The sequence below is a fragment of the Garra rufa genome, chromosome 1 (genome assembly GCF_049309525.1).
Source record: "Garra rufa chromosome 1, GarRuf1.0, whole genome shotgun sequence".
Taxonomy (NCBI): domain Eukaryota; kingdom Metazoa; phylum Chordata; class Actinopteri; order Cypriniformes; family Cyprinidae; genus Garra; species Garra rufa.
The window spans coordinates 104,250,945-104,271,040 of NC_133361.1; the positions used below are offsets into that span (position 1 = coordinate 104,250,945).

Genomic DNA, 20,096 nt, shown 5'->3' on the forward strand with positions numbered 1-20,096 from the left:
CACTCACCCTTTGATAAATCTCGTACCACTTCTTCTGTCGAGGGGCTGGCCTGTTACCCTCATTTGATGGCCAAATTCCTGTGCTGGCAAACTTTTTTAGACGTGAAACCCATTCAGCGTCCGACATCGCTTTATGCGATTTTGTTGGTTTGCCAGACATTTTTTCTCGCACTCGATGAAACAGTTTTAAAATAAAAAATAAAAATTATACACTCATTTGGAAAAATACATAAAACATAAAGAAGTTTTCAATTAGACCATGTTCTTACCTGTTGTAGTCCGTGATAATGGTGTACTTGGTTATAAAAATACAATTTCGCTGTTTTCTGTAAAAATGATGCTGAACTCCGTAGCAATGATGCTCGTCGTAGGTCATGAACTTCAGTACTGAACTTTTTTGACCTCTGACACGCCCCCTGAGGATATGTCATTCTTTCGTACACCTTCGGCTCGGTTCGGCAACTTGATTGACACCTGACTAGAACGCTGACTCCTCCGCCTAGCGGCAATACGCGAAAACGTGCCGTCGACATTCTCTTCTACTCTGATTGGTCAAATGTCGAAAATGTTAAGAAAATGTTAAGAATAGCGCTTTATGATTGGCTGGAAATGTTGAAGCGCTTCGACGCGATTGGCCCAAATGTTATAGTGCTTCGACGTGATTGGCTGCGCAGTTCAACATTGCTCGACATTTCCAAAATATTGTCGGACTATCCTTCGGCAGCTGGCGCCACAGAGACAGACATTGCGCATCTGCTGCCGCGGGATCACGGTTGTAAAAGCAAGGGTTAGGGTTAGGGATTAGAATCGCACGTACTAACAGGCTGTTTTGAAAGATGTTTCCGGAGCTCGCAAAATCCACTTAGCCTGTGCGGAGAATGGGCACGCTGGAGCCCGCCACCCTGTTGGGAAGAAAGAGCGCCAACAGAGCCGCCCAACGTGGGGCTCGAACCCACGACCCTGAGATTAAGAGTCTCATGCTCTACCGACTGAGCTAGCCGGGCTGGTTGTAGTCTCCTTCACCGGGTCGGACGCAGTTTTCATCGGCTCCCAAATGACACAGGCGAAACGGAGGCTCTCGCGTTGTGCAAGACTGTCGAGCCGTCCCGTGGGTAGTACTTAGAGCAGGCTTAGAGTTTTCTTCTGTCAGTTTTGACCCAATCTGTTATTGGGAAGCGCAGTTTGACCCAGCAGTGCGGGCCAACAACATGTTCTGTCTTGCCGCGTGAAGGCGGTTCAATGCTTTGGTCAGCGTATGGTTGAGATGTGATTTTCCACCAATTTGGGGCACCTTTCTTATGGAAATCAAGGATAAATCTATATAAGGATAAGGATAAATCTTCTATATTTCGGTGGTCTTTTGCAAACACTAGATTTATATGTCAGTTCCAACATAACACCGACTGTTACGCAACAGTCCCGGGATCGTTAATAGTTACGCCTCCAACATTTGCATCGCCCAATCATCGGTAACGTCAGTACATCAGTAAAACAAGGCAAGCCACTGAAGGGACACGGTTAGCTTAATGCTAGCGCTAGCCTGTTACATTGCAGTACAAAAGATATCACTTACCACATAAACAGAGAGATGACTGTGCTGATGATGGTGAATGATGGAGAAATAACTGCGCTGATGATGGCGAATGATTTACAGATCCAGAGTATCACCGAGAAGCAGCTGAACTTGTGTGGTAAGAAGCGCTCCCTCTGCATTATAACTTTACACAGAGCACATGGATCACAGTAATGAGACTAAAATGTCTGCGATACAAAACGGCAGATTCAACAAACCACATATTAAAAGCCGCTAGAGCTCCTAATTAAATAAATATTTTTATCAATGTGCCAGCTATAGAGATGAGCAGCTCTGTGAAACAGCCAATCGGAGCAGAGCTCATTAATATTCATGAAGCTTCCAAAAAAGGCAATAACAGAGCATTTCATTCTAGGGACAAATCCTAGGGTTGTAAATGGTCCTGTAAAACCGTTTCTGGAGATTGTTTGCCCTTTCCTATGCCATATACCTTCTATGCAGATATCAAAGAACAAATTAAAATATTCTCTCAATGCATTTTATGGCAACTTTAAGTTGATAGAACCAGCTGACATCTTATCCTGACATTCTGAATATCAAGGATGGTGACACCCACCAACAAAAATGTAAAAAAAAAAAAAAAAATCTCAATCATAACGACTCATAAGACTTTTAATCTGATATTTACATTTTTCAGAGACCACTCTGACCATACTCTCTTCGTCTATGCTGCTTAAATGCCACACAGAACGTTCATCAATGGTGTGGAGCATATGAAATAAACCATTACTCCACACCCGATTCACGCTCAGAAAAGAGTATCAACGCTCATCATCGTAGTTTGGGAGACACTACACTTTTGAAACACATTTCCTAGTTAGAAACTATAGAAATGATCCCTGAAAGTATAGTCTTGACCTCCATTTTGCAAAACCAGCTTAGGCGAGTTCTGACACTTTGAGTCTCAGAGATGGTTACAACCTAACAACAGAGATGAGAAAAGTTACATTTGAAACATCATTAGAGTCCTAAAATTTTGTTTGTAATTTTAGTTGGATGCAGTTTTCATTGGCCCCCAAATTACACAGGCGAAACTGAGGCTCTCGCGTTGTGCGAGACTGTCAACCCGTCCCGTGGGTAGGGCTTAAAGCAGGCTTAGAGATTTCTTCTGTCAGTTTTGACCCAATCTGTTTTTGGGAAGCGCAGTTTGACCCAGCAGTGCGGGCCAACAACATGTTCTGTTTTGCCGCGTGAAGGCGGTTTAATGCTTTGGACAGCGTATGGTTGAGATGTGATTTTCCACCAATTTGGGGCACCTTTCTTATGGAAATCAAGGATGATTTCATGGGAAATGGCAAACTGGTGTAGCGTTTGGCTAATAAGCTAAAGCTACAAAGGATGTACCGGTGCCCCGTCGTCCGAGCAGAATCCACATTCGGCCGTAATCGGAGGTTACTACTAACGTTGGATTGTGTCTCATAGGGAGTTTGGCGCAGGGCCTCAGTGGAAAACAGGCCCTCGGCGGCTGAAACAAAAGACGAAGAATGCATCCACATGCACATGAATCAGGAATGTTAAATAAAGAAACCCCGCCGGATGACGAGGTGGTCCAGTGGTTAAGGCGGTGGAAGGCTAATACATTGTGCTCGACACGCATTCGAAGCTTTAGCGCCACTGAGAGGCCACCGGACCAGACAGGCCCAACATGTTTACGATGGGTAACGGTGAGCTGTAATTGCGTTGCAGTTTAACGATACTTGTCTTGAGAACATATTGACAAAACAACAAACCTTCTGGCTCTGGCGCACTATCATCAGCAGACCGTTTTTTTGGCGAGGAAAAAAAACCCTAAACGAAACAAGGCTATATTTCTCAACAAAACTCTAAGCCTCCAGAGAGACTAACAAAAATTGCCAAAGATAACTGTATTTCAAGTCATCCTGGCGGGGTATTGGGTAAAGTTTTCAACCAGCAATGATCGCGCCTCGGACAAACCTCATAGGCTACAATATTGCCTCTGCGAAAGAATGCAGGCGACGGTCGTGACCTTTTTCTGCACCTACGTGGATGTGAACCGACAAGGTGGTAGCAAGCTTTAAACTGCCGCACAAACAGTCTCCTGCCACGGGTTGCTGCACCGTGTTTCTACGGAACAGATTAGAGGTGTGTAAAAGACGGCTCATTCACTATTCCCTCTGTGCTCAAAACAGCCAGCTGAAAGCACGGCAGCAGCAGCTGAAAAGGTCCGCAGCATGGCCTATCTCGGTCAGCAAGGGGACGGGGTGGCCGAGTGGTTGAGGCGATGGACTGCTAATCCATTTTGCTCTGTGCAATGGTTGGAATCCATTCTTGTCGTTCGGTTCCTTTAGCACTGGACCTTAATCCGGGTCCTGGGGACCCCATGCTAAACTTTTTGTGTGTCCTCCTTATCTAACACACTCAGTTCAGTTCTTTGAGTTCTCTACTAATGAACTGATGATCTGAATCAGGAGTGCTAAATAAAAAATGTCACGTAAAATGACGAGGTGGCCGAGTGGTTAAGGCGATGGACTGCTAATCCATTGTGCTCTGCACGCGTGGGTTCGAATCCCATCCTCGTCGTTCGGCTCCTTTAGCAGTAATCCTCGGTCCTGGGGACCCCACTCTGCGCTTTTTGTGTCTTCCTTATCTGACACACTCAGTTCAGTTCACTGAGTGCTCTACTAATGAGCCGATGGTCTGAATCGGGAGTGTTAAATAAAAGGACCACGGAAAGTGACGGGGTGGTCGAGTGGTTAAGGCGATGCAAGGCTAATCCGTTGTGCTAGGCTCACCTTGGTTTGTGTGGGTTTGAATCCCGTCCTCTTCATTTGATGATTTAGCACCACTGAGAGCCCACCAGAACAGACAGGCCCAACCTGTTTACGATGGGTAGCGGTGAGCTGTGATTGTGCTGTAGTTTAATGATACCTGCAGCGAAGTCTTGAGAGCATATTGAAAAAACAACAAATCTTCTGGCTCCGGCACGCTATGATCTGTAGACACCTCTTTGACGAGGACCAACAACCAGCCACTCTAACAAAACGAAGCAAAACTTTGTTTTTCAAGAAGCGTCCAGAGAGACCGGCAAAAACTGAGAAGCTGACTGTATTTCAAATCATCCAGATGGGATATCGGGGAAAGTTTACAACCAGCAATGATCACACCTCAGATAAACCACACAAGCTACAACATTGCCTCTGCGATAGAATACCGGTGACGGTCGTGACCTTTTCTTGCAGCTACGTGGATGTGATCCGACAAGGTGATAGCAAGCTGGATGAGCCCCAGAGACAGATCATCAGTGAAGACCTCTTCACCTAGACGGCCATCGACGCAAGACTGTGAAAACCAGATCCTCTCCAATCTGACACTGTGGCAACATGGAACTTTTGCATCTACATTAAAATTAGTCTGTTTGTTCTTATTCTGAGGTCACCGTAGCCGCCATATCCATTCTGTATTCCGATTAGATGGTCACTGCAGTCCCCCGGATCCAGTCCGTACCAAGAGCAGATGGTGGATCAGCACCTTCAGCCGAATGTCAGCGGATACCATGTCAACTAGATGAGCCCCAGAGACAGATCATCAGTAAAGAATGAATCCACATGCCACAGCAAACTCGAGCTGGTGAAAATGTTCACCAAACACCCGCCGCTGACTTCTTTTAAAAGAAGCCAGCTTATTGAAGGTGCACAGGATAAACGCCCTGAGAAAGCTGTGCCTCGCAACCCTAAGAATGGCATAGGCGCTAGTGGACACCTGACGCGCATGCAAAACACCGGCATTTCACACGTCCCTGGGTGGGCTCGAACCACCAACCTTACGGTTAACAGCCGAACGCGCTAACCGATTGCGCCACAGAGACAGACATTGCGCATCTGCTGCCGCGGGATCACGGTTGTAAAAGCAAGGGTTAGGGTTAGGGATTAGAATCGCACGTACTAACAGGCTGTTTTGAAAGATGTTTCCGGAGCTCGCAAAATCCACTTAGCCTGTGCGGAGAATGGGCACGCTGGAGCCCGCCAACCTGTTGGGAAGAAAGAGCGCCAACAGAGCCGCCCAACGTGGGGCTCGAACCCACGACCCTGAGATTAAGAGTCTCATGCTCTACCGACTGAGCTAGCCGGGCTGGTCGTGGTCTCCTTCACCGGGTCGGACGCAGTTTTCATCGGCTCCCAAATGACACAGGCGAAACGGAGGCTCTCGCGTTGTGCAAGACTGTCGAGCCGTCCCGTGGGTAGTGCTTAGAGCAGGCTTAGAGTTTTCTTCTGTCAGTTTTGACCCAATCTGTTATTGGGAAGCGCAGTTTGACCCAGCAGTGCGGGCCAACAACATGTTCTGTCTTGCCGCGTGAAGGCGGTTCAATGCTTTGGTCAGCGTATGGTTGAGATGTGATTTTCCACCAATTTGGGGCACCTTTCTTATGGAAATCAAGGATAAATCTATATAAGGATAAGGATAAATCTTCTATATTTCGGTGGTCTTTTGCAAACACTAGATTTATATGTCAGTTCCAACATAACACCGACTGTTACGCAATTGTCCCGGGATCGTTAATAGTTACGCCTCCAACATTTGCATCGCCCAATCATCGGTAACGTCAGTACATCAGTAAAACAAGGCAAGCCACTGAAGGGACACGGTTAGCTTAATGCTAGCGCTAGCCTGTTACATTGCAGTACAAAAGATATCACTTACCACATAAACAGAGAGATGACTGTGCTGATGATGGTGAATGATGGAGAAATAACTGCGCTGATGATGGCGAATGATTTACAGATCCAGAGTATCACCGAGAAGCAGCTGAACTTGTGTGGTAAGAAGCGCTCCCTCTGCATTATAACTTTACACAGAGCACATGGATCACAGTAATGAGACTAAAATGTCTGCGATACAAAACGGCAGATTCAACAAACCACATATTAAAAGCCGCTAGAGCTCCTAATTAAATAAATATTTTTATCAATGTGCCAGCTATAGAGATGAGCAGCTCTGTGAAACAGCCAATCGGAGCAGAGCTCATTAATATTCATGAAGCTTCCAAAAAAGGCAATAACAGAGCATTTCATTCTAGGGACAAATCCTAGGGTTGTAAATGGTCCTGTAAAACCGTTTCTGGAGATTGTTTGCCCTTTCCTATGCCATATACCTTCTATGCAGATATCAAAGAACAAATTAAAATATTCTCTCAATGCATTTTATGGCAACTTTAAGTTGATAGAACCAGCTGACATCTTATCCTGACATTCTGAATATCAAGGATGGTGACACCCACCAACAAAAATGTAAAAAAAAAAAAAAAAAATCTCAATCATAACGACTCATAAGATTTTTAATCTGATATTTACATTTTTCAGAGACCACTCTGACCATACTCTCTTCGTCTATGCTGCTTAAATGCCACACAGAACGTTCATCAATGGTGTGGAGCATATGAAATAAACCATTACTCCACAACCGATTCACGCTCAGAAAAGAGTATCAAAGCTCATCATCGTAGTTTGGGAGACACTACACTTTTGAAACACATTTCCTAGTTAGAAACTATAGAAATGATCCCTGAAAGTATAGTCTTGACCTCCATTTTGCAAAACCAGCTTAGGCGAGTTCTGACACTTTGAGTCTCAGAGATGGTTACAACCTAACAACAGAGATGAGAAAAGTTACATTTGAAACATCATTAGAGTCCTAAAATTTTGTTTGTAATTTTAGTTGGATGCAGTTTTCATTGGCCCCCAAATTACACAGGCGAAACTGAGGCTCTCGCGTTGTGCGAGACTGTCAACCCGTCCCGTGGGTAGGGCTTAAAGCAGGCTTAGAGATTTCTTCTGTCAGTTTTGACCCAATCTGTTTTTGGGAAGCGCAGTTTGACCCAGCAGTGCGGGCCAACAACATGTTCTGTTTTGCCGCGTGAAGGCGGTTTAATGCTTTGGACAGCGTATGGTTGAGATGTGATTTTCCACCAATTTGGGGCACCTTTCTTATGGAAATCAAGGATGATTTCATGGGAAATGGCAAACTGGTGTAGCGTTTGGCTAATAAGCTAAAGCTACAAAGGATGTACCGGTGCCCCGTCGTCCGAGCAGAATCCACATTCGGCCGTAATCGGAGGTTACTACTAACGTTGGATTGTGTCTCATAGGGAGTTTGGCGCAGGGCCTCAGTGGAAAACAGGCCCTCGGCGGCTGAAACAAAAGACGAAGAATGCATCCACATGCACATGAATCAGGAATGTTAAATAAAGAAACCCCGCCGGATGACGAGGTGGTCCAGTGGTTAAGGCGGTGGAAGGCTAATGCATTGTGCTCGACACGCATTCGAAGCTTTAGCGCCACTGAGAGGCCACCGGACCAGACAGGCCCAACATGTTTACGATGGGTAACGGTGAGCTGTAATTGCGTTGCAGTTTAACGATACTTGTCTTGAGAACATATTGACAAAACAACAAACCTTCTGGCTCTGGCGCACTATCATCAGCAGACCGTTTTTTTGGCGAGGAAAAAAAACCCTAAACGAAACAAGGCTATATTTCTCAACAAAACTCTAAGCCTCCAGAGAGACTAGCAAAAATTGCCAAAGATAACTGTATTTCAAGTCATCCTGGCGGGGTATTGGGTAAAGTTTTCAACCAGCAATGATCGCGCCTCGGACAAACCTCATAGGCTACAACATTGCCTCTGCGAAAGAATGCAGGCGACGGTCGTGACCTTTTTCTGCACCTACGTGGATGTGAACCGACAAGGTGGTAGCAAGCTTTAAACTGCCGCACAAACAGTCTCCTGCCACGGGTTGCTGCACCGTGTTTCTACGGAACAGATTAGAGGTGTGTAAAAGACGGCTCATTCACTATTCCCTCTGTGCTCAAAACAGCCAGCTGAAAGCACGGCAGCAGCAGCTGAAAAGGTCCGCAGCATGGCCTATCTCGGTCAGCAAGGGGACGGGGTGGCCGAGTGGTTAAGGCGATGGACTGCTAATCCATTTTGCTCTGTGCAATGGTTGGAATCCATTCTTGTCGTTCGGTTCCTTTAGCACTGGACCTTAATCCGGGTCCTGGGGACCCCATGCTAAACTTTTTGTGTGTCCTCCTTATCTAACACACTCAGTTCAGTTCTTTGAGTTCTCTACTAATGAACTGATGATCTGAATCAGGAGTGCTAAATAAAAGATGTCACGTAAAATGACGAGGTGGCCGAGTGGTTAAGGCGATGGACTGCTAATCCATTGTGCTCTGCACGCGTGGGTTCGAATCCCATCCTCGTCGTTCGGCTCCTTTAGCAGTAATCCTCGGTCCTGGGGACCCCACTCTGCGCTTTTTGTGTCTTCCTTATCTGACACACTCAGTTCAGTTCACTGAGTGCTCTACTAATGAGCCGATGGTCTGAATCGGGAGTGTTAAATAAAAGGACCACGGAAAGTGACGGGGTGGTCGAGTGGTTAAGGCGATGCAAGGCTAATCCGTTGTGCTAGGCTCACCTTGGTTTGTGTGGGTTTGAATCCCGTCCTCTTCATTTGATGATTTAGCACCACTGAGAGCCCACCAGAACAGACAGGCCCAACCTGTTTACGATGGGTAGCGGTGAGCTGTGATTGTGCTGTAGTTTAATGATACCTGCAGCGAAGTCTTGAGAGCATATTGACAAAACAACAAATCTTCTGGCTCCGGCACGCTATGATCTGTAGACACCTCTTTGACGAGGACCAACAACCAGCCACTCTAACAAAACGAAGCAAAACTTTGTTTTTCAAGAAGCGTCCAGAGAGACCGGCAAAAACTGAGAAGCTGACTGTATTTCAAATCATCCAGATGGGATATCGGGGAAAGTTTACAACCAGCAATGATCACACCTCAGATAAACCACACAAGCTACAACATTGCCTCTGCGATAGAATACCGGTGACGGTCGTGACCTTTTCTTGCAGCTACGTGGATGTGATCCGACAAGGTGATAGCAAGCTGGATGAGCCCCAGAGACAGATCATCAGTGAAGACCTCTTCACCTAGACGGCCATCGACGCAAGACTGTGAAAACCAGATCCTCTCCAATCTGACACTGTGGCAACATGGAACTTTTGCATCTACATTAAAATTAGTCTGTTTGTTCTTATTCTGAGGTCACCGTAGCCGCCATATCCATTCTGTATTCCGATTAGATGGTCACTGCAGTCCCCCGGATCCAGTCCGTACCAAGAGCAGATGGTGGATCAGCACCTTCAGCCGAATGTCAGCGGATACCATGTCAACTAGATGAGCCCCAGAGACAGATCATCAGTAAAGAATGAATCCACATGCCACAGCAAACTCGAGCTGGTGAAAATGTTCACCAAACACCCGCCGCTGACTTCTTTTAAAAGAAGCCAGCTTATTGAAGGTGCACAGGATAAACGCCCTGAGAAAGCTGTGCCTCGCAACCCTAAGAATGGCATAGGCGCTAGTGGACACCTGACGCGCGTGCAAAACACCGGCATTTCACACGTCCCTGGGTGGGCTCGAACCACCAACCTTTCGGTTAACAGCCGAACGCGCTAACCGATTGCGCCACAGAGACAGACATTGCGCATCTGCTGCCGCGGGATCACGGTTGTAAAAGCAAGGGTTAGGGTTAGGGATTAGAATCGCACGTACTAACAGGCTGTTTTGAAAGATGTTTCCGGAGCTCGCAAAATCCACTTAGCCTGTGCGGAGAATGGGCACGCTGGAGCCCGCCACCCTGTTGGGAAGAAAGAGCGCCAACAGAGCCGCCCAACGTGGGGCTCGAACCCACGACCCTGAGATTAAGAGTCTCATGCTCTACCGACTGAGCTAGCCGGGCTGGTCGTGGTCTCTTTCACCGGGTCGGACGCAGTTTTCATCGGCTCCCAAATGACACAGGCGAAACGGAGGCTCTCGCGTTGTGCAAGACTGTCGAGCCGTCCCGTGGGTAGTGCTTAGAGCAGGCTTAGAGTTTTCTTCTGTCAGTTTTGACCCAATCTGTTATTGGGAAGCGCAGTTTGACCCAGCAGTGCGGGCCAACAACATGTTCTGTCTTGCCGCGTGAAGGCGGTTCAATGCTTTGGTCAGCGTATGGTTGAGATGTGATTTTCCACCAATTTGGGGCACCTTTCTTATGGAAATCAAGGATAAATCTATATAAGGATAAGGATAAATCTTCTATATTTCGGTGGTCTTTTGCAAACACTAGATTTATATGTCAGTTCCAACATAACACCGACTGTTACGCAACAGTCCCGGGATCGTTAATAGTTACGCCTCCAACATTTGCATCGCCCAATCATCGGTAACGTCAGTACATCAGTAAAACAAGGCAAGCCACTGAAGGGACACGGTTAGCTTAATGCTAGCGCTAGCCTGTTACATTGCAGTACAAAAGATATCACTTACCACATAAACAGAGAGATGACTGTGCTGATGATGGTGAATGATGGAGAAATAACTGCGCTGATGATGGCGAATGATTTACAGATCCAGAGTATCACCGAGAAGCAGCTGAACTTGTGTGGTAAGAAGCGCTCCCTCTGCATTATAACTTTACACAGAGCACATGGATCACAGTAATGAGACTAAAATGTCTGCGATACAAAACGGCAGATTCAACAAACCACATATTAAAAGCCGCTAGAGCTCCTAATTAAATAAATATTTTTATCAATGTGCCAGCTATAGAGATGAGCAGCTCTGTGAAACAGCCAATCGGAGCAGAGCTCATTAATATTCATGAAGCTTCCAAAAAAGGCAATAACAGAGCATTTCATTCTAGGGACAAATCCTAGGGTTGTAAATGGTCCTGTAAAACCGTTTCTGGAGATTGTTTGCCCTTTCCTATGCCATATACCTTCTATGCAGATATCAAAGAACAAATTAAAATATTCTCTCAATGCATTTTATGGCAACTTTAAGTTGATAGAACCAGCTGACATCTTATCCTGACATTCTGAATATCAAGGATGGTGACACCCACCAACAAAAATGTAAAAAAAAAAAAAAAAATCTCAATCATAACGACTCATAAGACTTTTAATCTGATATTTACATTTTTCAGAGACCACTCTGACCATACTCTCTTCGTCTATGCTGCTTAAATGCCACACAGAACGTTCATCAATGGTGTGGAGCATATGAAATAAACCATTACTCCACACCCGATTCACGCTCAGAAAAGAGTATCAACGCTCATCATCGTAGTTTGGGAGACACTACACTTTTGAAACACATTTCCTAGTTAGAAACTATAGAAATGATCCCTGAAAGTATAGTCTTGACCTCCATTTTGCAAAACCAGCTTAGGCGAGTTCTGACACTTTGAGTCTCAGAGATGGTTACAACCTAACAACAGAGATGAGAAAAGTTACATTTGAAACATCATTAGAGTCCTAAAATTTTGTTTGTAATTTTAGTTGGATGCAGTTTTCATTGGCCCCCAAATTACACAGGCGAAACTGAGGCTCTCGCGTTGTGCGAGACTGTCAACCCGTCCCGTGGGTAGGGCTTAAAGCAGGCTTAGAGATTTCTTCTGTCAGTTTTGACCCAATCTGTTTTTGGGAAGCGCAGTTTGACCCAGCAGTGCGGGCCAACAACATGTTCTGTTTTGCCGCGTGAAGGCGGTTTAATGCTTTGGACAGCGTATGGTTGAGATGTGATTTTCCACCAATTTGGGGCACCTTTCTTATGGAAATCAAGGATGATTTCATGGGAAATGGCAAACTGGTGTAGCGTTTGGCTAATAAGCTAAAGCTACAAAGGATGTACCGGTGCCCCGTCGTCCGAGCAGAATCCACATTCGGCCGTAATCGGAGGTTACTACTAACGTTGGATTGTGTCTCATAGGGAGTTTGGCGCAGGGCCTCAGTGGAAAACAGGCCCTCGGCGGCTGAAACAAAAGACGAAGAATGCATCCACATGCACATGAATCAGGAATGTTAAATAAAGAAACCCCGCCGGATGACGAGGTGGTCCAGTGGTTAAGGCGGTGGAAGGCTAATACATTGTGCTCGACACGCATTCGAAGCTTTAGCGCCACTGAGAGGCCACCGGACCAGACAGGCCCAACATGTTTACGATGGGTAACGGTGAGCTGTAATTGCGTTGCAGTTTAACGATACTTGTCTTGAGAACATATTGACAAAACAACAAACCTTCTGGCTCTGGCGCACTATCATCAGCAGACCGTTTTTTTGGCGAGGAAAAAAAACCCTAAACGAAACAAGGCTATATTTCTCAACAAAACTCTAAGCCTCCAGAGAGACTAACAAAAATTGCCAAAGATAACTGTATTTCAAGTCATCCTGGCGGGGTATTGGGTAAAGTTTTCAACCAGCAATGATCGCGCCTCGGACAAACCTCATAGGCTACAATATTGCCTCTGCGAAAGAATGCAGGCGACGGTCGTGACCTTTTTCTGCACCTACGTGGATGTGAACCGACAAGGTGGTAGCAAGCTTTAAACTGCCGCACAAACAGTCTCCTGCCACGGGTTGCTGCACCGTGTTTCTACGGAACAGATTAGAGGTGTGTAAAAGACGGCTCATTCACTATTCCCTCTGTGCTCAAAACAGCCAGCTGAAAGCACGGCAGCAGCAGCTGAAAAGGTCCGCAGCATGGCCTATCTCGGTCAGCAAGGGGACGGGGTGGCCGAGTGGTTGAGGCGATGGACTGCTAATCCATTTTGCTCTGTGCAATGGTTGGAATCCATTCTTGTCGTTCGGTTCCTTTAGCACTGGACCTTAATCCGGGTCCTGGGGACCCCATGCTAAACTTTTTGTGTGTCCTCCTTATCTAACACACTCAGTTCAGTTCTTTGAGTTCTCTACTAATGAACTGATGATCTGAATCAGGAGTGCTAAATAAAAAATGTCACGTAAAATGACGAGGTGGCCGAGTGGTTAAGGCGATGGACTGCTAATCCATTGTGCTCTGCACGCGTGGGTTCGAATCCCATCCTCGTCGTTCGGCTCCTTTAGCAGTAATCCTCGGTCCTGGGGACCCCACTCTGCGCTTTTTGTGTCTTCCTTATCTGACACACTCAGTTCAGTTCACTGAGTGCTCTACTAATGAGCCGATGGTCTGAATCGGGAGTGTTAAATAAAAGGACCACGGAAAGTGACGGGGTGGTCGAGTGGTTAAGGCGATGCAAGGCTAATCCGTTGTGCTAGGCTCACCTTGGTTTGTGTGGGTTTGAATCCCGTCCTCTTCATTTGATGATTTAGCACCACTGAGAGCCCACCAGAACAGACAGGCCCAACCTGTTTACGATGGGTAGCGGTGAGCTGTGATTGTGCTGTAGTTTAATGATACCTGCAGCGAAGTCTTGAGAGCATATTGAAAAAACAACAAATCTTCTGGCTCCGGCACGCTATGATCTGTAGACACCTCTTTGACGAGGACCAACAACCAGCCACTCTAACAAAACGAAGCAAAACTTTGTTTTTCAAGAAGCGTCCAGAGAGACCGGCAAAAACTGAGAAGCTGACTGTATTTCAAATCATCCAGATGGGATATCGGGGAAAGTTTACAACCAGCAATGATCACACCTCAGATAAACCACACAAGCTACAACATTGCCTCTGCGATAGAATACCGGTGACGGTCGTGACCTTTTCTTGCAGCTACGTGGATGTGATCCGACAAGGTGATAGCAAGCTGGATGAGCCCCAGAGACAGATCATCAGTGAAGACCTCTTCACCTAGACGGCCATCGACGCAAGACTGTGAAAACCAGATCCTCTCCAATCTGACACTGTGGCAACATGGAACTTTTGCATCTACATTAAAATTAGTCTGTTTGTTCTTATTCTGAGGTCACCGTAGCCGCCATATCCATTCTGTATTCCGATTAGATGGTCACTGCAGTCCCCCGGATCCAGTCCGTACCAAGAGCAGATGGTGGATCAGCACCTTCAGCCGAATGTCAGCGGATACCATGTCAACTAGATGAGCCCCAGAGACAGATCATCAGTAAAGAATGAATCCACATGCCACAGCAAACTCGAGCTGGTGAAAATGTTCACCAAACACCCGCCGCTGACTTCTTTTAAAAGAAGCCAGCTTATTGAAGGTGCACAGGATAAACGCCCTGAGAAAGCTGTGCCTCGCAACCCTAAGAATGGCATAGGCGCTAGTGGACACCTGACGCGCATGCAAAACACCGGCATTTCACACGTCCCTGGGTGGGCTCGAACCACCAACCTTACGGTTAACAGCCGAACGCGCTAACCGATTGCGCCACAGAGACAGACATTGCGCATCTGCTGCCGCGGGATCACGGTTGTAAAAGCAAGGGTTAGGGTTAGGGATTAGAATCGCACGTACTAACAGGCTGTTTTGAAAGATGTTTCCGGAGCTCGCAAAATCCACTTAGCCTGTGCGGAGAATGGGCACGCTGGAGCCCGCCAACCTGTTGGGAAGAAAGAGCGCCAACAGAGCCGCCCAACGTGGGGCTCGAACCCACGACCCTGAGATTAAGAGTCTCATGCTCTACCGACTGAGCTAGCCGGGCTGGTCGTGGTCTCCTTCACCGGGTCGGACGCAGTTTTCATCGGCTCCCAAATGACACAGGCGAAACGGAGGCTCTCGCGTTGTGCAAGACTGTCGAGCCGTCCCGTGGGTAGTGCTTAGAGCAGGCTTAGAGTTTTCTTCTGTCAGTTTTGACCCAATCTGTTATTGGGAAGCGCAGTTTGACCCAGCAGTGCGGGCCAACAACATGTTCTGTCTTGCCGCGTGAAGGCGGTTCAATGCTTTGGTCAGCGTATGGTTGAGATGTGATTTTCCACCAATTTGGGGCACCTTTCTTATGGAAATCAAGGATAAATCTATATAAGGATAAGGATAAATCTTCTATATTTCGGTGGTCTTTTGCAAACACTAGATTTATATGTCAGTTCCAACATAACACCGACTGTTACGCAATTGTCCCGGGATCGTTAATAGTTACGCCTCCAACATTTGCATCGCCCAATCATCGGTAACGTCAGTACATCAGTAAAACAAGGCAAGCCACTGAAGGGACACGGTTAGCTTAATGCTAGCGCTAGCCTGTTACATTGCAGTACAAAAGATATCACTTACCACATAAACAGAGAGATGACTGTGCTGATGATGGTGAATGATGGAGAAATAACTGCGCTGATGATGGCGAATGATTTACAGATCCAGAGTATCACCGAGAAGCAGCTGAACTTGTGTGGTAAGAAGCGCTCCCTCTGCATTATAACTTTACACAGAGCACATGGATCACAGTAATGAGACTAAAATGTCTGCGATACAAAACGGCAGATTCAACAAACCACATATTAAAAGCCGCTAGAGCTCCTAATTAAATAAATATTTTTATCAATGTGCCAGCTATAGAGATGAGCAGCTCTGTGAAACAGCCAATCGGAGCAGAGCTCATTAATATTCATGAAGCTTCCAAAAAAGGCAATAACAGAGCATTTCATTCTAGGGACAAATCCTAGGGTTGTAAATGGTCCTGTAAAACCGTTTCTGGAGATTGTTTGCCCTTTCCTATGCCATATACCTTCTATGCAGATATCAAAGAACAAATTAAAATATTCTCTCAATGCATTTTATGGCAACTTTAAGTTGCTAGAACCAGCTGACATCTTATCCTGACATTCTGAATATCAAGGATGGTGACACCCACCAACAAAAATGTAAAAAAAAAAAAAAAAATCTCAATCATAACGACTCATAAGATTTTTAATCTGATATTTACATTTTTCAGAGACCACTCTGACCATACTCTCTTCGTCTATGCTGCTTAAATGCCACACAGAACGTTCATCAATGGTGTGGAGCATATGAAATAAACCATTACTCCACAACCGATTCACGCTCAGAAAAGAGTATCAAAGCTCATCATCGTAGTTTGGGAGACACTACACTTTTGAAACACATTTCCTAGTTAGAAACTATAGAAATGATCCCTGAAAGTATAGTCTTGACCTCCATTTTGCAAAACCAGCTTAGGCGAGTTCTGACACTTTGAGTCTCAGAGATGGTTACAACCTAACAACAGAGATGAGAAAAGTTACATTTGAAACATCATTAGAGTCCTAAAATTTTGTTTGTAATTTTAGTTGGATGCAGTTTTCATTGGCCCCCAAATTACACAGGCGAAACTGAGGCTCTCGCGTTGTGCGAGACTGTCAACCCGTCCCGTGGGTAGGGCTTAAAGCAGGCTTAGAGATTTCTTCTGTCAGTTTTGACCCAATCTGTTTTTGGGAAGCGCAGTTTGACCCAGCAGTGCGGGCCAACAACATGTTCTGTTTTGCCGCGTGAAGGCGGTTTAATGCTTTGGACAGCGTATGGTTGAGATGTGATTTTCCACCAATTTGGGGCACCTTTCTTATGGAAATCAAGGATGATTTCATGGGAAATGGCAAACTGGTGTAGCGTTTGGCTAATAAGCTAAAGCTACAAAGGATGTACCGGTGCCCCGTCGTCCGAGCAGAATCCACATTCGGCCGTAATCGGAGGTTACTACTAACGTTGGATTGTGTCTCATAGGGAGTTTGGCGCAGGGCCTCAGTGGAAAACAGGCCCTCGGCGGCTGAAACAAAAGACGAAGAATGCATCCACATGCACATGAATCAGGAATGTTAAATAAAGAAACCCCGCCGGATGACGAGGTGGTCCAGTGGTTAAGGCGGTGGAAGGCTAATGCATTGTGCTCGACACGCATTCGAAGCTTTAGCGCCACTGAGAGGCCACCGGACCAGACAGGCCCAACATGTTTACGATGGGTAACGGTGAGCTGTAATTGCGTTGCAGTTTAACGATACTTGTCTTGAGAACATATTGACAAAACAACAAACCTTCTGGCTCTGGCGCACTATCATCAGCAGACCGTTTTTTTGGCGAGGAAAAAAAACCCTAAACGAAACAAGGCTATATTTCTCAACAAAACTCTAAGCCTCCAGAGAGACTAGCAAAAATTGCCAAAGATAACTGTATTTCAAGTCATCCTGGCGGGGTATTGGGTAAAGTTTTCAACCAGCAATGATCGCGCCTCGGACAAACCTCATAGGCTACAACATTGCCTCTGCGAAAGAATGCAGGCGACGGTCGTGACCTTTTTCTGCACCTACGTGGATGTGAACCGACAAGGTGGTAGCAAGCTTTAAACTGCCGCACAAACAGTCTCCTGCCACGGGTTGCTGCACCGTGTTTCTACGGAACAGATTAGAGGTGTGTAAAAGACGGCTCATTCACTATTCCCTCTGTGCTCAAAACAGCCAGCTGAAAGCACGGCAGCAGCAGCTGAAAAGGTCCGCAGCATGGCCTATCTCGGTCAGCAAGGGGACGGGGTGGCCGAGTGGTTAAGGCGATGGACTGCTAATCCATTTTGCTCTGTGCAATGGTTGGAATCCATTCTTGTCGTTCGGTTCCTTTAGCACTGGACCTTAATCCGGGTCCTGGGGACCCCATGCTAAACTTTTTGTGTGTCCTCCTTATCTAACACACTCAGTTCAGTTCTTTGAGTTCTCTACTAATGAACTGATGATCTGAATCAGGAGTGCTAAATAAAAGATGTCACGTAAAATGACGAGGTGGCCGAGTGGTTAAGGCGATGGACTGCTAATCCATTGTGCTCTGCACGCGTGGGTTCGAATCCCATCCTCGTCGTTCGGCTCCTTTAGCAGTAATCCTCGGTCCTGGGGACCCCACTCTGCGCTTTTTGTGTCTTCCTTATCTGACACACTCAGTTCAGTTCACTGAGTGCTCTACTAATGAGCCGATGGTCTGAATCGGGAGTGTTAAATAAAAGGACCACGGAAAGTGACGGGGTGGTCGAGTGGTTAAGGCGATGCAAGGCTAATCCGTTGTGCTAGGCTCACCTTGGTTTGTGTGGGTTTGAATCCCGTCCTCTTCATTTGATGATTTAGCACCACTGAGAGCCCACCAGAACAGACAGGCCCAACCTGTTTACGATGGGTAGCGGTGAGCTGTGATTGTGCTGTAGTTTAATGATACCTGCAGCGAAGTCTTGAGAGCATATTGACAAAACAACAAATCTTCTGGCTCCGGCACGCTATGATCTGTAGACACCTCTTTGACGAGGACCAACAACCAGCCACTCTAACAAAACGAAGCAAAACTTTGTTTTTCAAGAAGCGTCCAGAGAGACCGGCAAAAACTGAGAAGCTGACTGTATTTCAAATCATCCAGATGGGATATCGGGGAAAGTTTACAACCAGCAATGATCACACCTCAGATAAACCACACAAGCTACAACATTGCCTCTGCGATAGAATACCGGTGACGGTCGTGACCTTTTCTTGCAGCTACGTGGATGTGATCCGACAAGGTGATAGCAAGCTGGATGAGCCCCAGAGACAGATCATCAGTGAAGACCTCTTCACCTAGACGGCCATCGACGCAAGACTGTGAAAACCAGATCCTCTCCAATCTGACACTGTGGCAACATGGAACTTTTGCATCTACATTAAAATTAGTCTGTTTGTTCTTATTCTGAGGTCACCGTAGCCGCCATATCCATTCTGTATTCCGATTAGATGGTCACTGCAGTCCCCCGGATCCAGTCCGTACCAAGAGCAGATGGTGGATCAGCACCTTCAGCCGAATGTCAGCGGATACCATGTCAACTAGATGAGCCCCAGAGACAGATCATCAGTAAAGAATGAATCCACATGCCACAGCAAACTCGAGCTGGTGAAAATGTTCACCAAACACCCGCCGCTGACTTCTTTTAAAAGAAGCCAGCTTATTGAAGGTGCACAGGATAAACGCCCTGAGAAAGCTGTGCCTCGCAACCCTAAGAATGGCATAGGCGCTAGTGGACACCTGACGCGCGTGCAAAACACCGGCATTTCACACGTCCCTGGGTGGGCTCGAACCACCAACCTTTCGGTTAACAGCCGAACGCGCTAACCGATTGCGCCACAGAGACAGACATTGCGCATCTGCTGCCGCGGGATCACGGTTGTAAAAGCAAGGGTTAGGGTTAGGGATTAGAATCGCACGTACTAACAGGCTGTTTTGAAAGATGTTTCCGGAGCTCGCAAAATCCACTTAGCCTGTGCGGAGAATGGGCACGCTGGAGCCCGCCACCCTGTTGGGAAGAAAGAGCGCCAACAGAGCCGCCCAACGTGGGGCTCGAACCCACGACCCTGAGATTAAGAGTCTCATGCTCTACCGACTGAGCTAGCCGGGCTGGTCGTGGTCTCTTTCACCGGGTCGGACGCAGTTTTCATCGGCTCCCAAATGACACAGGCGAAACGGAGGCTCTCGCGTTGTGCAAGACTGTCGAGCCGTCCCGTGGGTAGTGCTTAGAGCAGGCTTAGAGTTTTCTTCTGTCAGTTTTGACCCAATCTGTTATTGGGAAGCGCAGTTTGACCCAGCAGTGCGGGCCAACAACATGTTCTGTCTTGCCGCGTGAAGGCGGTTCAATGCTTTGGTCAGCGTATGGTTGAGATGTGATTTTCCACCAATTTGGGGCACCTTTCTTATGGAAATCAAGGATAAATCTATATAAGGATAAGGATAAATCTTCTATATTTCGGTGGTCTTTTGCAAACACTAGAT

General features: G+C 46.6%; 25 non-coding genes across 25 annotated transcripts; 4 read left to right on the forward strand and 21 right to left on the reverse strand.

The window, feature by feature from the left end:
- Nucleotides 1-931: 931 nt before the first annotated feature.
- trnak-cuu (transfer RNA lysine (anticodon CUU)) lies at nt 932-1,004 on the reverse strand. Its single transcript has one exon. It is a non-coding gene; the product is annotated as a tRNA-Lys (tRNA).
- A 1,229-nt stretch (nt 1,005-2,233) lies between these two features.
- Nucleotides 2,234-2,449, reverse strand: LOC141347673 (small nucleolar RNA U3). The gene has a single exon (XR_012357399.1). It is a non-coding gene; the product is annotated as a small nucleolar RNA U3 (small nucleolar RNA).
- Nucleotides 2,450-3,422: 973 nt separating this feature from the next.
- Nucleotides 3,423-3,563, reverse strand: LOC141284374 (U4 spliceosomal RNA). The gene has a single exon (XR_012338414.1). It is a non-coding gene; the product is annotated as a U4 spliceosomal RNA (small nuclear RNA).
- Nucleotides 3,564-4,053: 490 nt separating this feature from the next.
- trnas-gcu (transfer RNA serine (anticodon GCU)) lies at nt 4,054-4,135 on the forward strand. The gene has a single exon. It is a non-coding gene; the product is annotated as a tRNA-Ser (tRNA).
- A 490-nt stretch (nt 4,136-4,625) lies between these two features.
- LOC141286481 (U4 spliceosomal RNA) lies at nt 4,626-4,764 on the reverse strand. The gene has a single exon (XR_012339266.1). It is a non-coding gene; the product is annotated as a U4 spliceosomal RNA (small nuclear RNA).
- A 582-nt stretch (nt 4,765-5,346) lies between these two features.
- On the reverse strand, nt 5,347-5,420 carry trnan-guu (transfer RNA asparagine (anticodon GUU)). Its single transcript has one exon. It is a non-coding gene; the product is annotated as a tRNA-Asn (tRNA).
- A 191-nt stretch (nt 5,421-5,611) lies between these two features.
- trnak-cuu (transfer RNA lysine (anticodon CUU)) lies at nt 5,612-5,684 on the reverse strand. The gene has a single exon. It is a non-coding gene; the product is annotated as a tRNA-Lys (tRNA).
- A 1,230-nt stretch (nt 5,685-6,914) lies between these two features.
- LOC141348139 (small nucleolar RNA U3) lies at nt 6,915-7,130 on the reverse strand. The gene has a single exon (XR_012357461.1). It is a non-coding gene; the product is annotated as a small nucleolar RNA U3 (small nucleolar RNA).
- Nucleotides 7,131-8,103: 973 nt separating this feature from the next.
- On the reverse strand, nt 8,104-8,244 carry LOC141285048 (U4 spliceosomal RNA). Its single transcript, XR_012338538.1, has one exon. It is a non-coding gene; the product is annotated as a U4 spliceosomal RNA (small nuclear RNA).
- Nucleotides 8,245-8,734: 490 nt separating this feature from the next.
- On the forward strand, nt 8,735-8,816 carry trnas-gcu (transfer RNA serine (anticodon GCU)). The gene has a single exon. It is a non-coding gene; the product is annotated as a tRNA-Ser (tRNA).
- A 490-nt stretch (nt 8,817-9,306) lies between these two features.
- On the reverse strand, nt 9,307-9,445 carry LOC141286489 (U4 spliceosomal RNA). The gene has a single exon (XR_012339270.1). It is a non-coding gene; the product is annotated as a U4 spliceosomal RNA (small nuclear RNA).
- A 582-nt stretch (nt 9,446-10,027) lies between these two features.
- trnan-guu (transfer RNA asparagine (anticodon GUU)) lies at nt 10,028-10,101 on the reverse strand. Its single transcript has one exon. It is a non-coding gene; the product is annotated as a tRNA-Asn (tRNA).
- A 191-nt stretch (nt 10,102-10,292) lies between these two features.
- trnak-cuu (transfer RNA lysine (anticodon CUU)) lies at nt 10,293-10,365 on the reverse strand. The gene has a single exon. It is a non-coding gene; the product is annotated as a tRNA-Lys (tRNA).
- Nucleotides 10,366-11,594: 1,229 nt separating this feature from the next.
- LOC141347680 (small nucleolar RNA U3) lies at nt 11,595-11,810 on the reverse strand. The gene has a single exon (XR_012357403.1). It is a non-coding gene; the product is annotated as a small nucleolar RNA U3 (small nucleolar RNA).
- Nucleotides 11,811-12,783: 973 nt separating this feature from the next.
- Nucleotides 12,784-12,924, reverse strand: LOC141284382 (U4 spliceosomal RNA). Its single transcript, XR_012338415.1, has one exon. It is a non-coding gene; the product is annotated as a U4 spliceosomal RNA (small nuclear RNA).
- Nucleotides 12,925-13,414: 490 nt separating this feature from the next.
- trnas-gcu (transfer RNA serine (anticodon GCU)) lies at nt 13,415-13,496 on the forward strand. Its single transcript has one exon. It is a non-coding gene; the product is annotated as a tRNA-Ser (tRNA).
- A 490-nt stretch (nt 13,497-13,986) lies between these two features.
- On the reverse strand, nt 13,987-14,125 carry LOC141286495 (U4 spliceosomal RNA). Its single transcript, XR_012339273.1, has one exon. It is a non-coding gene; the product is annotated as a U4 spliceosomal RNA (small nuclear RNA).
- Nucleotides 14,126-14,707: 582 nt separating this feature from the next.
- On the reverse strand, nt 14,708-14,781 carry trnan-guu (transfer RNA asparagine (anticodon GUU)). Its single transcript has one exon. It is a non-coding gene; the product is annotated as a tRNA-Asn (tRNA).
- Nucleotides 14,782-14,972: 191 nt separating this feature from the next.
- trnak-cuu (transfer RNA lysine (anticodon CUU)) lies at nt 14,973-15,045 on the reverse strand. The gene has a single exon. It is a non-coding gene; the product is annotated as a tRNA-Lys (tRNA).
- Nucleotides 15,046-16,274: 1,229 nt separating this feature from the next.
- Nucleotides 16,275-16,490, reverse strand: LOC141348150 (small nucleolar RNA U3). Its single transcript, XR_012357462.1, has one exon. It is a non-coding gene; the product is annotated as a small nucleolar RNA U3 (small nucleolar RNA).
- Nucleotides 16,491-17,463: 973 nt separating this feature from the next.
- LOC141285056 (U4 spliceosomal RNA) lies at nt 17,464-17,604 on the reverse strand. The gene has a single exon (XR_012338539.1). It is a non-coding gene; the product is annotated as a U4 spliceosomal RNA (small nuclear RNA).
- A 490-nt stretch (nt 17,605-18,094) lies between these two features.
- trnas-gcu (transfer RNA serine (anticodon GCU)) lies at nt 18,095-18,176 on the forward strand. The gene has a single exon. It is a non-coding gene; the product is annotated as a tRNA-Ser (tRNA).
- Nucleotides 18,177-18,666: 490 nt separating this feature from the next.
- LOC141286497 (U4 spliceosomal RNA) lies at nt 18,667-18,805 on the reverse strand. The gene has a single exon (XR_012339274.1). It is a non-coding gene; the product is annotated as a U4 spliceosomal RNA (small nuclear RNA).
- Nucleotides 18,806-19,387: 582 nt separating this feature from the next.
- Nucleotides 19,388-19,461, reverse strand: trnan-guu (transfer RNA asparagine (anticodon GUU)). The gene has a single exon. It is a non-coding gene; the product is annotated as a tRNA-Asn (tRNA).
- A 191-nt stretch (nt 19,462-19,652) lies between these two features.
- trnak-cuu (transfer RNA lysine (anticodon CUU)) lies at nt 19,653-19,725 on the reverse strand. Its single transcript has one exon. It is a non-coding gene; the product is annotated as a tRNA-Lys (tRNA).
- Nucleotides 19,726-20,096: the final 371 nt, after the last annotated feature.